This window comes from Peromyscus californicus, unplaced genomic scaffold (genome assembly GCF_007827085.1).
Source record: "Peromyscus californicus insignis strain IS unplaced genomic scaffold, ASM782708v3 Scaffold_8__1_contigs__length_139910024, whole genome shotgun sequence".
NCBI lineage: Eukaryota > Metazoa > Chordata > Mammalia > Rodentia > Cricetidae > Peromyscus > Peromyscus californicus.
In genome coordinates this window covers 33,111,273-33,129,233 of record NW_026294606.1, presented here as the reverse complement: position 1 = coordinate 33,129,233, position 17,961 = coordinate 33,111,273, and the positions used below count along the sequence as shown (strand labels likewise).

General features: G+C 43.8%; 1 protein-coding gene across 5 annotated transcripts in view; it reads right to left on the bottom strand.

Moving 5' to 3' along the window:
- Nucleotides 1-17,543, bottom strand: part of Exoc2 (exocyst complex component 2) — a 180,306-nt gene extending 162,763 nt beyond the window's left edge. For 2 of the 5 annotated variants that reach the window (XM_052726869.1, XM_052726873.1), the window contains exon 1: nucleotides 17,414-17,543. The gene's annotated coding sequence lies outside the window, so the exon portion shown is untranslated. Of the gene's footprint in view, nucleotides 1-17,006; nucleotides 17,353-17,413 lie in introns of those variants that run through there. The other 3 variants (XM_052726870.1, XM_052726872.1, XM_052726871.1) reach the window with 3 other exon arrangements.
- Nucleotides 17,544-17,961: the final 418 nt, after the last annotated feature.

The following is a 17,961-nucleotide window of genomic DNA, read 5'->3' as shown; positions in this document are numbered from 1 at the left end:
CCAGCTGGGCCTACAGAAAGAGGCAGAAATGGTGAAAGTATGTTATTTGCATCTATGAATGTGCCAAAATGAAGCACTTTATTCCATATAAAGGCATCAATAAAAATTTTAAAAAGAAATAAAGATCTGTCTAGGATCAGATAGGATCAAATAATAACTGAACTTACATTTATAAAATGGATTTCCATTTAATTTTAGAATAAATGTATTTCATTTAATAAATGAAAACAAAAAATTTTCCCTTTCCAATTTTTCCCTGGACCACTAGGTCAACGTCAACCCTCTCTTCGTTTTCTCCAAAGAAGGAAGATCTCAAGCCAGAGGAGACTGGGAAGGGGACAAAAAGCAAGCTATTATGAACTTAAATTCCCAGGAAAAAGTTGCACTTTATTCTGAAGATTTTACAAGGCTCACTGATAAGAACTTCCTGATTGTGGTGAGTTGGAATGTTACAGATCCAGAGGCAAAATTATACTGACTACCCCTTAGTCCACTTAATGTCCATCCATTGCCTTCCTTCTAGATCTGACCTAACACCTTGGTCACGGGGGGGGGGGGGGGGGGGGGGGGGGGGGGGGGGGGGGGGAGATAAAACGTTTGGAGTGCAGTAACTTAGTAAACCACTAGCTTTAGGCAATAAAAAGCTCAGAAAGGGTGGAGGCAGAGAATGCAGAGATTACCAAATGAAAGAAGGCTCAGCAGGGGCCACTGGAAACCTGGGCTGCTAGTTCCCCTTAGGAAACAGCAGAAAAATGTGCACAGTATATAAATAAATCATAAAAAGTCATATGGCCCTGCCTCTTCCTCTCTTGGAGAGAGACCACCCAGGTGCAGGTCTGGTATGCAATGCCAAACTCACCTGTCTCTCCACTAAACTATCTCCTTCCCGTAACTATTCATGAGTCTGCACAACTCCTTCTGAGGCATAAGTCAGGCAGCACCTGAGACCTACCCCACAGCTGTCCCCCTAGGAAACAGTCCTGCTGCGGATGATTGATTAATAAATAAAACACTGATTGGCCAGTAGCCAGGCAGGAAGTATAGATGGGACAAGGAGAGAGGAGAATTCTGCAAGTGGAAGGCTGAGTCAGAGAGACACTGCCAGCCACTGCCATGAAAAGCAAGATGTAAGATACCAGTAAGCCACGATCCACGTGGCAAGGTATAGATTAATAGAAATGGGTTAATTTAAGATAGAAGAACTAGATAGCAAGAAGCTTGCCCCGGCCATACAGTTTGTAAGCAATATAAGTCTTTATTTGGTTGGGTCTGAGCAGCTGCAGGACTGGCAGGTGAGAGAGATTTGTCCTGACTGTGGGCCAGGCAGGAAAACTCTAGCTACACAGTCCCCTAACTGTTGTCCCCACGACATTTAGTACATGTCTTCACTTACGATTTTGTTGTTGTTCTGTGAGTATATAAAGTTCCTATGACCACTTCCAGAGTGAAACATGTCATTCAGGGAAACCTGAATCTGTGCTCCTGGGCCATGGTCGTTCATTTGGCTTAGAATAAACTCTCATTACTTTTGTGGTGAGAGCTGTCTTGTTTGCATGATATATTTTAAAATTTTTCACACAGTAACAGCAGACAGAAAGATCCAGAATCCCTGATTCCTGACTTCTCCAGATTGCATACAGATTGCCTCCATTCTAAGAAATGGGAACCTGGGACAGAGGAGACTTTGAGATCTCAAAATTACGAGGTTGAAGTCTTTGTGTGTACTACACAGTTGGTACCTGAGGTACGCATTCAGGAATAAACATGGCTCTAGGTTTTATTTAAAATACTTTTCAGGCTAAGGGGCAGAGCTCAATGACAGGCCTCCCAGAAATGAAGGTATTCTAAAGAGACACCTGTGTCTCTCAATCTGACTATCAGACTATAAAAACAATGAACCCCAAAGAAATGGGACTCTGGGAGGAGGAAAAGGCAGCAGCCAGAGAGGGAACTTGTTTCCAGGGAGGAGATTTTACACAGCTCTAACAACTTACAAGATGAGGATGAAGCCTGGACAGTGGCGGTGGGTGAAGCCACATCCTTACAGGGATGGTTTAGATAAGCATATCCTTTTACTTGTATCTTCTGCCTATTAACTTCAACACAGAAACACTTCAATTTCAGTGTCCAGCATAATTTTCTTGGTTACATTATTTTAAATATCTAGAGTTAAAAAGTCATGGTTATTTAAATATCAAACATAAGCGTAATTTTAATTAAACCAAAATCAACTAGAAAATCCTAAAGTGAAGGACGTGTCACAGCTATGAGGACGGAAGGAGCACTTCTGGGCGTTAGGGATGACTCACTAGGGGAGTACACGATGGCTCAGCCATAGACAGCCTACCTTCTGCAGGTTAATGAGAGACAACCAAAATTAAAATCCAACAAGAAGTCTGAGAAAACATTCAAAACAACAAAACAAATTGCTTAATGTTTATAAACAGCTCACAAAGATCATTGAAACACAAAATCCTCAAAAAAAGGGGTGAAGGAAGATAGAGCAGGCAATTCACAAAAGAGAAGTTGAAACAAATGTATGTGAAAAACAAACTCAACCTCAGAGGCACTAGAACCAAGGTGGCATTACTGGCTCTTACCTGAAGTCTGAAGGCTCATGGCTGCCCAATGACTCTAGGGAGAACTTCTATTACTGCTGGCAGTAATACAAGCTCTTTCAATACTGCGGAGAATTACAATTCAGCCAAAAATGTGCCAAATCCTTAGTTAGCTATGCTTCTATACTGACTTCAAACATTCTTGAGAAGTGAACACTGATGAAAATAATCTACACTAAGAAGATCACTAGGCACAAAGATTCCTGCAATCACATTCATCTATTAGAGCCAGGGGCTGGGGAACATCCTCAACAAGTAGGAAATTCTTTAAAGCACCAGTAAAGTCCAGCCAAGGAAATGCTTCACAGCAAATAAAACATGAAAACTATGGAAGAGTAGAGAGGACTTAAATCAAATTAGTAAATAAAGATATAAATTTAGATTGTGATAGGCAGGATTAGCTAGATGGCAGGCTGATCCTCAAAGTATTCTAAAATGCTTAATTATCTCACTAGCAGAAACTAAAAAACTGTTCAGAGTTACAGTTGGAAATATGCATACATACATACATACATACATACACTTAGTCCCTATGTCTCAGAAGCCAAAGGCAAGAGAATGGCTCTAGCCTAGGAGTTTGGGCCATCCAGGAGAAAAAAGTAAAACTTGTCTCAAGGGCATCACTATAAAGTAGCTATGGTGGTTTGGGTAAGGAGGCCCCACACAGGCTCATAGATTTGAATGTTTGGTCATTAGGGAGTGGTGCTCCTTGACAGGCATTAAAAGGTGTGGTCTTATTGGAAGAAGCATGTCACTGGGGGTAGGCTTTGAAGTTTCAAATGCTCAAGCCAGGCCCTGTGTCTCTCCCTCTCTTCCTGCTGTCTGCCAGTCCAGATGTAGAACTCTCAGCACCAATCCAGATGTAGAACTCTCAGCTACCACTCCAGCACCTTACCTGCATGCTGCCATGCTTCCCATCATGATGATAATGGACTAAAGCTCTGAAACTGTAAGCCAGCCCCAATTAAATGTTATTCTTTATAAGAGTTGCCATGGCGGCAGGGGAAAGATACCCTCCATCCCACCCATCAGGTGGGAGAGCTGACCCTGAGATCATAAGAATGGGAGAGCTATCCCTGCCCCCCCCACCAGCTGTGACACTTGGGAGAGCAGGCCCTGCACCTCGCCTGGGCAGCACAATAGAGCCAAACCTGCTGGTGGAGTTGTGAGCATGGGAGAGCTGTCCCCACTACTAGTTGTCATAAGGCAGTGTGGGTGGAGGAGAGATGCACCTTCTTAGGACCCCTCACCCCTGACTACCTGCAACAGATAAGCAAGCTGACCCTCCCCCCCTTACCAGCTGCAGCACTCAGGAAATGGATTCTGCACCTCGCCTGGACAGCACAATAGAGCTGACCCTGTTGGCAGAGCTGTGGTTGAGCCAGCCCCAAAGTTGTATTAGAAAGCTGTCCCCATTACTCATCTTTCATATGTTGGCATGGGCAGGGGACAGATGCCTCCCCCCTCTCCCATCAATGCCTGAGGCAGGAAGAGCTGGCCCTGAGATCATAATAACAGGAGAGCTGCCCCTGCCCCACATCAACTGCAGCAATCAGGAGAGTGGCCCCTACACCTCCCCTGAACAACACAGTAGAGCTGGCCCTGAAGGTACAGATGTGGGAGAACCAACCCTGAGGATGTGAAGGTGGGAGAACTGGCCCCGCCCCATGCTCATTGCTACAGGGGGCAAACTAGCCAGGGCAGAGCTGGAGAGCTCCCCCTGGTGGTGAAGATAGGGGAGAGCTGTTGGGCTGACCAGCCCTGCAACTACCCATGCCCAGAACCAGGGTTATATGTTGGCACACCCTAACACCACCCCATCTGTGATCTTCTGGAGCGTGGAGGTGGGGAGTGAGGATGAGGTTGGTCCTGTGGACCCAAGGCTGCAGGATCTCCATGACACAGAGCAGCAACAGGATGTCCAGGAAGAGTCCCAGTGAGGGCCCAGGGCCAACAGTATAGTGGAGACTAGGGGCCTTAAACCAGACCAGTGATTCTTTTCGATAAACACATGTATGTAAAGATATATGGATAAAGGGGTTTACTGGGTGACTCACTGTGTCACACTGCAGCTTCCATGACAAGATTTTCCCTTTCCCCCCTTTTCTTTTTTCCTTTTTTCTCTTAAATTTTATTTTGTTTTATTCTGGGAGGGAGGGCTATGGGTGGGATCAGGAGGTATGATGTGAAAAACACAAACAATAAATAAAGTTAAAAAAACTTTAAACAAGAAAAAAAACAAAGAGTTGCCATGATCATGGTGTTTCTTCACAGCAACAGAACACTGACTAAGAGAGTAGCAGAACTGGGATTTAAAATTAGGCCCACACTATTCTGATTCTCCTCTAACTGGTTTTTGTTCTACTATGAAAATCTTAAATATACATAAGAACCTCTACACTCCATCATCCAGCGTCTTCTCTCCCCTTTGAGCCATCCCTCCACTTTGACAAACTTTCATGTTGTTTTCTGAATGAGTACTTCAAAACATATTGCCATATCCACACATCTCAGTTTGTATCCTTACAAAGAACTATATACACAGCTCAAATATAAATGTTTTACATGTTATCCCCACAACTGTCACAGCTAATGTGTCAGAATCAGGATCAAATTAATACTATCTGATTTTTTAGAAAACAAAACAAAAGCTACCTTACTACAAATATGTATGTATGCTGAATGAACACAGAGAAAGGATGAGAAAGAGCCACACCATAGGTTAACACTAGAGAGGGATGGAGGGGGTCAGAAAAAAAGATGCTTTCAATAGAGTTCTATATACTTTGCCTGTGACTGTGAGAATGAACATACAATTTTAGAAGTTCAGGTGGGCCTTGAATAAACATGCCGAGACCCTAAGGCAGAGAGTAGAGGACCAGTGACCATGTGAGGTTGTCCCCTTTGTCATTCTGCCCTATACTTACTCATTTCTCCTGTGAGGTATGACTATGACATTATCTCAGCAGCATGGCTAGGACTGTCATATGAACTCCTACATCTAGCACAGTGCCAGGCCCCCAGGAAAGAGTGCCGGGCTGTGCAGCTCCTAGGACACAAGACTCACCGCTTTGGCTCTCTTATAAGTTTTTCAACCAGAGCAGCAGGGACCTCATAGACCATGTGAAATTTCAGCTATGCAAAATCATGAAATGAGGCCTTTGAGGGAAGCACCAGCTACATGTTATAGTGCAGAAGAGACGCCATTCTTTGAGGAAAACATCAGCTAGATGTTCTAATGCAGAAGAGATGCCATTCTTTGAGGGAAACATCAGCTAGATGTTCTAATGCAGAAGAAATGCCATTCTTTGAGGGAAACATCAGCTAGATGTTCTAATGCAGAAGAGATGCCATTCTTTGAGGGAAACATCAGCTAGATGTTCTAATGCAGAAGAGACGCCATTCTTTGAGGGAAACACCAGCTAGATGTTCTAATGCAGAAGAGATGCCATTCTTTGAGGGAAACATCAGCTAGATGTTCTCTTTGAGGGAAACACCAGCTAGATGTTCTAGTGCAGAAGAGATGCCATTCTTTGAGGGAAACACCAGCTAGATGTTCTAGTGCAGAAGAGACGCCATTCTTTGAGGGAAACACCAGCTAGATGTTCTAGTGCAGAAGAGATGCCATTCTTTGAGGGAAACACCAGCTAGATGTTCTAGTGCAGAAAAGATGCCATTCTTTGAGGGAAACATCAGCTAGATGTTCTAGTGCAGAAGAGACGCCATTCTTTGCCTCTGGATTGTGTGCCACATGCACTGTAGGTTTTTATTTTGGGTATTTTTTTGGTGTGTGTGTGTGTGTGTGTGTGTGTGTGTGTGTGTGTGTGTGCATAGGGACACATGATGAGTATGTATGTAGACATGCATGTGGAGGTCAGAGGTCAATTCTGTGGCATCAGTTCTCTCTCTCAGCTTTGATGTGGATCCTGGAGATCAAACCCAAGTCATGAAGTTTGCACAGGAAGCTCCCTCCCCGACTGAGTCACCTTGCCATTGCCCTGCCAACACCTCCCTCCCTCTCCATCTCCCTCCCACTCTCCCCACCACTGTGTGTGTGTGTGTGTGTATGTGTGTGTGTGTGTGTGTGTGTGTGTGTGTATAGGGACACATGATCAGTATGTATGTAGACATGCATGTGGAGGTCAGAGGTCAATTCTGTGGCATCAGTTCTCTCTCTCAGCTTTGATGTGGATCCTGGAGATCAAACCCAAGTCATGAAGTTTGCACAGGAAGCTCCCTCCCCCACTGAGTCACCTTGCCATTGCCCTGCCAACACCTCCCTCCCTCTCCATCTCCCTCCCACTCTCCCCACCACTGTGTGTGTGTGTGTGTGTGTGTGTGTGTGTGTGTCTGTAGGTCAGAGGATATCTCTGTGGAGTCAATTTTCCCTTCTACTTTTATGTAGGTTAGGTTCTGGGGACTGAACTCTGACTGTCAGGCCTGCTCTCACTGAGCCATCTTGCCGATGCTAAATCAATAAGTCTTCATAATAACAATCACCAGAAGCTACCATAGAAGCTGAGTTTGCTAAACACATCTTACACTGGCAATCAATCACGACAGCTGCTCTTGATCACCAATACAGAAACATGCTACAGGAAAAAAAAAAAAAAATGAGATGGATTCCACTTAAGCACCACGATCTGAGATGAACAGTTCCTTTCCTAGGGCACAAGAGGTACAAAGATCAATATTCTGTTGTTCTCTGATCACCTGAAGAACCAAAAATTCAAATCTGTAGGTCTAAAACTTTTTCTTAATTATTTCACTGAAACGAATCCTACCCCTCCACCAATCTTGATATCAGAAAATCTGTTGTTGTCCAACCTGGTGACCAAAGCCTATAAACCCAGCTACTCAGGAGGATGAAGCAGAATCACTCAAGGCCTACCTGGTTAGAGTGAGTTCCAGGCTGCCCTGAGCAACTTACTACATCTTATCTCAAAACAAAAAGCAAAGAGGGCTGAGGACACAGTTCAGTGGGAGTCTACTTGCTTAGCACAAACGAGACCTTGTGTCACTAGTATCACAAAAAAAGGTTTGTTTTTTCAGTTTCAAACGGCCATCCATGAAAGAGGAAGGGACAGTACTGACAATTTATCTGTAACCAACAAGTACTTGAAGTGCAAAGCCCAAGGAAGGTTTTCAAAGGCGCCTGTACAGCTAGCTGTTCTGTGGGTGGTAGGCAACGAAGAGACAGTGCACTCCCACGGCATTCCTGTCATATGTAAACCTAAAGCCATCAGGTTCCCAAAAGACAAGTTCACTTTCAGTTAGCATTATTTGACTTAGCCACCATTTGTGTTGTTTTTTTTTTTCCTTTCTACATAAAGAAAATTTTTACTTCTTAAATAAATGTCTCAGGTCATGACTAGTACTATTCATTTACTTTACCATAATTAACACAAAGGGCCAAATTACCAGAAAGTTGGGAACAAATCAACTCAAAACACACAGAAAGTAGAATGGTGGGGCCCACAAGATGGCTCAGTGGTAAAGGTGCTTGCTGCCAAGTCTGACTACCAGAGTTTGATTCCTGGACCTCATGCAGTGGAAGGAGGGGACTACGTGAGGTCATCCCTGTGATCACTCTGCCCTGCACTTGTTCATTTCTCCTGTGAGGTACACCTATGGAGTCATCTCAGCAGCATGACCACGAAGGTCATGAGAATTGCTAGTCCTCCATGAAGCTGGACTCCCTGGGAAGAGTGCTTGGACTGCACTGCTCCAAGAACACAGAGCTTGCTGATTGGCTCTTTTATAGGCTCCTCAGTCACAGCAGCAGGGACTTCATATGGTAAGGTTGTCCTCTGATCCCTACACATGGACCATGGCACATGAACCTCCCCACATAAATAAATAAATGTAAAAACTACATTTTGAAAAGCAAGTTAATCAGTTGTAGTTATAGGAACAAAGGATGTTAAAGGACTGATGATAAATTCAGGTCTTTCTTCTGGATTAAAGAAAATATTCTAGAATCAATGATGACAGCCACCCAACTTTGAGAACATACTAACTGTGCTTCATGATTTTTATATTACAGTAACAAACATCATTAACACCACAAATACACAATCCCAAGAAAGTTGAACACTAGAAGAAATATCAAGATGGCTGTATTAAAAAAAATGTTTTTAAAGTATCCAACACTGCTACATACTTGAAGTCTTCTGATTTTAGACACAGAAGCTAAGGAGAAACATGTCCTCACTGAAGAGACACGGGAGGAGGACGGGGAGGCTCCCCCTCTCGTGGATGCCAAATGAGTTCATATACTACAACTCAGGGCCAATGATAGGTGGGGGTGCAATGGGGTGCAGAATAGAGGGGCCTCTCTGAAAAGATGCCCTTGGCCTAGACTTCTTGTTCTCACTGGACAACTCACCAACAAAGGAATCTCACTCCAACAAGACTTCCAGGAGGACAGAAAAGAAAAGCTAAACAACACACAAATCCCAAGGAATGTTCAAAAGTCTACAGCTATTTATTCAAATAACAATGCACTTGAGCACCTCAACAAAAATGTTCAGAAATAACACCAAAGAAATATTATTGAGATATTCATAATCCTAGCACTAGGAAAAAAAGATACTGCCCTAGTGTATACTACAATATAAAACAAAGTTTCGTTTGTCTCAACTTGTCAGACATTTAAGACAAAATAAGGCAATATTCCCTGACAAACAGCAGTAAACAGGCATGCCAAAATCAATGGGCGTTTCCACAGAAGGTCAAGAAATCAACCATCAGCTTAAATTGGTTTATATTATTAAAATGGTTAAACATGGCAGATGTCACCTAACTCCCAGATTCTTTTACATGACCACAGTTGGATTAATTCGATCCAAATTTTGAATAATAGCTTTCCCAATTTCTAAAAATACATCAACGCTGTTGCTATCTTACAATTTCTGCTTTATTTGTCTAGCTCCAGCTCAAAAGAAATTTCTTCAAGGCCATATATCTTGACATAGTGAAAGGAAATAATCAGCACTCAGCAGTGCCATTAACATTTCTGAGCCACAGGGGATTAAACAGGCAGAGGCCGAGGAAAGTGCCTGTCTGAGAATCAGGCCAGGGCAGTTCAGCCTGCACTGCAGCTGTGAGAGATGGAAGCTGCAGGCAGTGCAGGGCAAGCCTAGGAAACCCTGAGCACAATTCCAGCATCCGAAATAAATTAAAGTAAACAGTATTGCTCGCTCTCATCCACCCTGTTAGCAGCCTCTCTGCGGAGCTGGAGACCACACACTCGGACCACACAGCGCCAGTCCAGCTCACTCGCACGCAACATCTACAAGCTGTCACTCTGCAGATGGGGGGAACAGAGGGGGGAGTGGGGGGAGCTAGAGGGATGAAGGGAGGGCAGAGAGCAGGAAAGGAGATGGAAGAGGCCCCTGCACAGACAGCTGGAGAGCAGTGTGGGCTTTGGGGGAGATGGGGAGGGTGGAATCCATAACCCTCCTTGAGAAAACAATCTGGTCGTGGCCCTGTGCAGTCCTGACCTGGACTCCCCCATACCAATTTAGTAGCTGATGAAGGATTAACAAAGCATCCATTTAACATCAATTAACCTCCTATCCATCACAGGTCAAAAGAGAAAATCACTACTATAAAAGCATTTCATTAAAATAAAGTCAAAAGGCCATCTTTCCTTATAATTTATAATGTATAATTGCATTTCTTTATAGATTTATATGGGACAGGTTATACAGTCTATCTCTTCCCCATTAATGACAAACATTAAAGGGTTTTTGCAACAGAGATCAGGAGGAAAAAGAAGGGTGTGTGCACGTGTGCCTACATGTGTGTATGTGTGTGATATGTGTGCAGGTGTGCTCGCCCACGAATGCAAGTGTGGAGGCCAGAGGTCAGTCAGGAATCTTCTCCTGTTGCTCTCCACCTTCCTGGTTTACAGTCCCTCCAACTCAAGGTGGAGCTCACCACTCTGCTAGGCTGTCTGCTGGCTCCAGGATCTGCCTGTCTCCAACCCCCAGTCTTGGACTAACAGATGCCAGGCTCTTCCACGGGTGATGGAGATCCAAACCCAGGTCCTCACTTTAACACAGCAAGCACCTGACCTGCTAAGCCAGCTCCCCAGCTTGAATCAGAAACTTTTTTTTTTTTTTTTTTGGTTTTTCGAGGCAGGGTTTCTCTGTGTAGCTTTGCGCCTTTCCTGGGACTCACTTGGTAGCCCAGGCTGACCTCGAACTCACAGAGATCCGCCTGGCTCTGCCTCCCGAGTGCTGGGATTAAAGGCGTGCACCACCACCGCCCGGCGAATCAGAAACTTTTAATTTTATAACTTGCCCTTATTGCATTGAGGCATAAACTTAATTTTCCAAAATACTTATTAGTAGAATAAAAGAAAGTAAATTGCTATTGCCTGTTATAGAATTTCAGATTAAAAGTACATTTTAAAATTAACTGGCAGAAATAATATTAGGAAAAAGTCAGAAAATTAAATTATAACCAAGAAGGAGTTCTAGGATCAAGAAAATAAATAAATAAAAATAACCTTTTTCCTCGGGCATCAATGCAAAACTATAGTTAACAAAAACAAAAAATTAATTCCTAGGATGTCAGAAATTGTACAATAATCAGTGACTAATCTTTTTCCTCAGGCCTCAATGCAAAACCATAGCTAACAAAAACAAAAACCAACTCAAACCTCAAAGAGGCCACAGAGTCCAAAGTGGACTGCAGCGGGGCCTGGTCAGACTCTGGGTCTCAAATGGTCTGCAGAAATGCAGCGTGAGTGCCACAAGCTTCCTGCCTGGCCTTCCCCACTCTCTCTTTAGAACATCTTTCTTTCTTTACCTCCACAAATGAGAAAGAATTAAAATATGTTATCTATGGTTTTTAATGAAAAACATTACATTTTAGTTTACATCTTAGACTGTTATGGGGAAAACATGGTAATTAAAATAACAATAAATGAATGGCACGTAATTTTTTTTATTTTATCTCATGTCTATTTGTTTATAGATGGAGAAAAACTATTACCTCCTACTCCATTTGGACATATGGAACTGGGAAAAGAATGCACCTGGGTGGCCAGGAAGCAAGAATGACCAGAACAGGAGAGCAAATCTGACAAGGTCTTCAATGTTCCTACGCAATTCATCTTTTACATAAACTTGGATTATCCAGCTTTTCTCACAGAATAGCATGGACTCACCGGGAAGAGCCACTCAGAATCCACCTCGTTCCCCAGAACTGGCATGGCAGCTAAGCATCTTCCCACACTGCACAGTCAAAGCCCGAGGTCTAAAGCTGTCTGGCTTCTCCTCACCCCACTGGATGCTGACCAACTGTGAGCAATGAAGTCACACTGCTTAAGGAAAGGAAAAGGAAGGGTGGCTTCCATAAAAACAACATTATTCACTCAGAGGGGTTTGCAAATTGTATCTTATGTACACAACAATCTCTTCTTCTTAGACCCACGTGGAACAACAAAAATTAATTTCTGGGATGTCAGAAATTGTATTTCTCAGAAAAAAAAAAGTTCAGGTGTCAACCCTAAAAGACAAATCATCCACAAAAGATTGAAGAAGCCATTAGCAAATAAAATCACTGATTACGTCACTGAGACAATTCGGGTTCTAAAGAAAAAGATCATGTGGAACCTCAACAGGTTGGGTCCCCAAATCCCAGGGACAGGGAGAGAGCTAAAGATAAACTAGGACTGTGAAAAGCTTTGTTCAGTAAAAACACTCACCAAGGGCTTGCTGTGTGCCCAGGCACTACAGTGGACAGAAGTAACATTAGAAAATCGGGAGGCCAAGAATGACCACGGCCTTCAGAAGGGTCATGGCAGTGTGACAGCTGAACAGAAAAAGGATATCAGCAATTGTTTTTTAAAATATGGCTTGGCAGGGAAGAATTACAGAAACAAATGAGTAACAAGAGTCTGAGATCAAGGGAGGGCTGACTTCTTCCTGCAGGTGCCCTTCTTGGTGCAGCCTCTAAGCACACACAAAGGCCAGAGCCCAAGGCTGTTATGTTAGCAAGACCAGAATGACAGTCAGGCAGAAGCAGATGAGCTCCCCAGCCAGGTACAGAGATGTGTCTCTGTCCGTAACTGGAGAAGAAACTGTCTTAGTACAAGGAGCATGGGATTCTACTCAGACAGTTCTATTTTTCTGGAGCAGGTGGCAAGATCACCTACTAAGAGTAGATATGAATGGATGAGCAGTTTGAAAAGCAGGAAAAATGCTCAACTGGATTTTGCATAGATCAGAAAGTGGGTGATAATCTAGAAGATTCCTTGATAGCCCAGTTAAATGGTACTCCTCCCTGCCTCCAGCCCTGAACAGCCTCTACTTCCTCCCTCTGTACCTTCCAGCTATTTGCTCTCTTTGAGACTCTCCATCTCTCAAATAGCCACACCTCTCCAAATAGTCCCCTCATTAAAGTCTCATTTGAACCATCTGGCATGAATTCTGATTCCTGCAGAGTCCCTGACTTATATACACATACATCATGTCACTCACATGGGGCTCCCATTATGAAACCACAGCAAATAACTCAGGCTATTTGTCTTGCTTTCTCGCTCAGTAAAATTATAATATAATGAATGTAATCATGTAACTTCCAAAGTCACATTAAAACTGAAAATGACCTTTATAAACATATTGAATCCTACCACTTGGGAGACAGAGGCAGGTGGGTCTCTGAGTTTGAGACCAGCCTGGTCAGTCCAGGCCAGCCAGGGCTACAGGGCTACACAGTAAGACCTCAAAAGAGAAAGGAAGGAAGGAAAGAAGGAAAGAAGGAAGGAGGGAGGGAGGAAAGGAGGAAGAGGAAAGGAAGGGAAGAGAAGGAGGGAAGGAGGGAGGGAGAAAGGGAGGCGGGGGATGAACGAACCATTAAACTTCCAGAGGAACCTCCTAGCAGAGAAAGGGAGCACCTTCAACACTGTATACAATTCTGGGTACTTGGATCCACCCTGAGTAGCCGATTTTCTCATTAACTAAAATCTAGACCTTCCTTAGGTCCAGGAGAACAAGATGTACTCTAAAAATAAAAACAAAATGAATACTCCACTTCAGTGGTAATAGACACCAACAGTACTGAGTTTAAGAACATTCAGGAAGCTTTTTCAATGACCAAATGTAATTGGGGGGCAGGGAAGCTGTCTAGCAAGTCAGTTCCAAACTCCATGCCTGACCAAAGGCACTCAGTAACCCAAAGAGCACCTGCCCATGCCTGCTCACTGGCCCCTCAGAGGCAGTCCGAGTTACACCCACATTCACAGGCCTTCCTTGGCTTTTTGAACTCCTCAGAGCTTTCCCTCTCACTCTGTGCCACCAGACCCTTTCTTCTCCAAACCATGACAACAGTCTGGTTCAAGCTGTCTTTTGAGAGGACAAAAATGCCCTTCTGAATCCAGGCTGACGTCATTTTGAATGCCTTATCATGTGCTAGAATTGGGAGATGTAGGGATGACTACAACTACTTCCTGTATCAGTTGAGTTTTCTTGATCATCACAGCACTCATACTAGGAATAAGACAAGTGCTAAGTGATAATGTGATAACATGAGTCACAGGAGTGGGAATTTAATGTTCAAAGATTGAGATAATCGAGTTGGTGGTGTTTCTTGCTGTTCCTGTTTGTCCATTTTGTTTATTTTTGCTTTGAGACAGGGTAACATTTGTAGTCCAGGCTGATCTTACTCAGCATCCTCCTGCATCAGCCTCCCCAGTACTGACAATACAGGAATACACCATTACACATGGCTGAGATAATCAAGCTTTATATAGTGTCTGAATACACAAATAAGGGAAACTGAGGCCCAAAGATGCTGAGTACCACAGCTATTGTTATGCAGCTGGCTGGTGGTAGTGCGTGGAACACTGAATGGTCGCTTTCACTCCTATACCAAAAGAACTTTGACTCTAATTTCCAAACTGAGACCAAAAGGGCCTACATGTGTATTCACAACTTCAAAATTCACAGTGTCACTACCATTATTTCAAGTGTGTGTTTGTATCACTAGCAATCATTCCTCTAATCAACACAAATATACTGTATACTGTAAAGTGTTTGATTACAGTGAACAGCCTCTACCATTCCAGCTCTGCAGACAGTCCAGGGGGTCCACACATATACTTCCCAGGGTTTAAGATCATTCAACACTTCTGTATACTGCTCAGTAATCAAAGTTATTTCCTACTCCAATCAATCTCAAAATCACCTACTATCAGATTAAGCCTCAAACTCATCCACGGGGTAAACATTTAAAAAACATACCGTGCATACTATGCAGTAGGTACCACTAGGAACCTGGGCCCAATAAAGGTGAGCAAAGAAAAGCCAGGCATGCTGGTGTGTGTCCTAGCACTGAGGAAACTCTGGTCTAAGGATGAGCTGAGTCAACAAGTTCAAGATCAGCCTGAGCAGTGAGACCATCTCAAAAGAAATAATAAAGTAAACCAGAAAATATGTGCAAAAGTAACTGAGAGACAAGTTTATCGCTAGCATTTCCTATGTGGTCAGAACCTGCTGTTGCTACACACTGAGAGATTGTGTAGTCAATACAAAGTCTTTTACCAGAATGCAGATTCTTAAACTGTGGTTGGTAATCCTGTAAGTTACACAGGGCCATGTAACTGAATGTGGAGGTAGCAAAAAAAAAAAAGAAAAAAGAAAAAAAAGAAAAAGAAAAAAGGCAAAATGAAAGTCTTCTGAACACACAGGATCAAAAACAAATTCAAAAATTAAACCCATAGTGAATCCAAGGTGTTGTTAGCCAGCAGTACCCAATCCAACTTCATCAGCCTTTGTTCTGAACTTCTCTGTACATGTACCTAATACCCAAGAATATTAAACTGAAGCACTTCAATTCAGAGTCAATTTACTTATGTGATGAATTGTAGTGTTTTCACTGTTTGTTACTATTTGAATATAAAGCATCCCCTATAGATTCAAATGTTCGAACACTTCGTCCCCACCTCCTAACACTGTTCCAGGTAGCTCTGAACACTTACAGGATGAAGATCCCTGTTGGGAAAGGAAGTCACTAAGGCAGGGATTTGAGATTTTAAAGCCCGGCCCCACATCCTGACTTCTGTCTGCTTCCTGTTCCACCAAGAAGTGAGGAGTCCAGGACACAGTCCTGCCACCATGGAGCTGCCTGCTGCCATGCTTTCCTCTCTGGGAGCCCAAGTAAGCCCTTCCTCCTTGAAGTTGCTTCTGGCAGGTACTTGGTTACAACAACCAAAACACTAACACACATGTATACAGAGGGTTCTGCTCCTAAAGAAAGAAAACGCTTTGAATACCAAAAGCAAAGACTAGATACATTTCCCTACTGGCATTCCTCAGCACGTAATTATCAAAAGAGTGGGTCTTTGACTGGAGTTGTGTCAGAATTTTGATCTGAAGAACTGCTGTTTGAACTGCTGATATGAACTTCTAAAAGATCACCAATGGTTTTTGCATGGCAGTAAGGACAAATCTTCAACAGTTTCCAAAATGTTCCTAACTGTACTTCCACAATTCTGTACTACACATTTATACAGAGCAATGTTCTTAGTATTGACGATTATAAAATTAAAATATCAATCAAGTCTGAAAAACACTGAAGATGCTCAATGTCCTGTAGTATCAAATATTTAACCAAGACTTAATTCTTTTTTGTTTGGTTTTGATTTTTCAAGAGAGGGTTTCTCTGTGTAACAGCTGAAGCTGTCCTGGATCTCTCTTTATAGATCCACCTGCCTCTGCCTCCTGAGTGCTGGGATTAAAGGCATGCACTACCATGTATGGCTACTACAATTCTTTATGTAAAAAGAAATGAGTACATCCAGTTCTATACTTTCATCTTTAATAAAAGGTAAAATTACATGTATTCAAAAATTGTTTTAAAATAAAAATTTGTGATTTATAGTTAGTGAATGCTTACATTGTCTACTTATTTTATATACTTACATAGATACTTACAAGGTCATGGAAACTCTTTGAAAAGTTTTAAGTGGAAAAAGTTGAAGAAGCCCCGAATTAGAATACTACATTTACAAAATGTTTTGAACTTAATCTACGAGGTTATTTATCACCTTTTGAAAGGTAATAGTTCAAAATGTCTGGAACAGGAAATTAAATAATTGACAAGAAAAAAAACGTCACTTTCTAACGACTCCAAGGGTTGTTCCCAACAGATGAGGGAACATTGTTTCCCTACTTAAAAATACTGTCCACTGAGTCAAACAAAAGAAAACATGTAAGCAGCGAGTACGCATCAGCGTCTTTACCTATACCTTGCTAATCTCTAATTCATTCACACTTAGGTCATCCTTGTTTTGACTTTCAGTTCCTTGCCACTGACTGAATCTGATACCAAGCATGGGCCATCACATGCTAAGCTTTATAAACAAAGTCTTACTATGCGTTAGTAGAGTGATCCCAGTTGACATTAGCTTTTCAGTACAGAACACCAAATGGCCTAATGGAGGTGTGGCTGACTTAGAAACACGCACTTGCTGCTTTTCACCAAGTCGGTTCACAGAGTCGTGAAGATACCACTTAGGCATCCCACCCGCATCAGTGCGGAGGTCTTCAGCAGATTAAAAGCCGACCGGTCCACACCGGCCGCTCCTCCAGGGATCCAGCCCGGCGGTCTGCGCGGAGGCGGACGCGCGGCGGGCCGAAGGCTTGGTTGGCGGCTGCCGCACGCAGCACCGCGCCCCGAGCTCCTCACCGCGCCTTCCCAGGTCGCCCAGACCCAACGGTCCCACACCGCGCGGCTCCCCGCCGGACCCGGGACATCCTCGGCCGGGACGCGACACTCACCTCCAGCGTCCACTGCCTGCAGCCAGCGTCAGGTCCCCGCCGACGCGCCCCAGCTCCGGGCCGCAGCAGCCAGCCGGAGGGCCGCACTTCCGCACGCCGCGAGCGCCGAGCGCGTCGATCCGCCGCCTAGCCGAGCGCCGAGCCCTGGATGGACTGCCTCTTCCAACCCGGAGGGAGGAGAAGGGAAGTGGGAGGGAGGTGACAGACAGACAGAATGGAAGTGGAGAGGAAAGGGCTAGAAGGAAAAGAAGGGAGAAGGAGAGGAGGGTGAAGAGATGGAAAGAAGAAGAGGAGTTGGTGGGGAAAGGAGAAAAGGGAGGAGGGAAGCAGGAAGGAGGAGAGAGAAAGTGGAAGCCTGCGATTAGGAGAGGAAAGGGGGGTGGGGAGTGGAAGAGGGTACAGTGGGTTAGGGTCACTGTAGACGTTGGTGGAAGGGTCCTCAATGAATCAGAGGTCAGCACCAGGTCAGGAGGCAGACCTCAGTCAGAGGACTGCATCCAGCTTGGAGTGCCTGCCATATTAAGGAACCCCAAAGGTCAGAGCTCTGG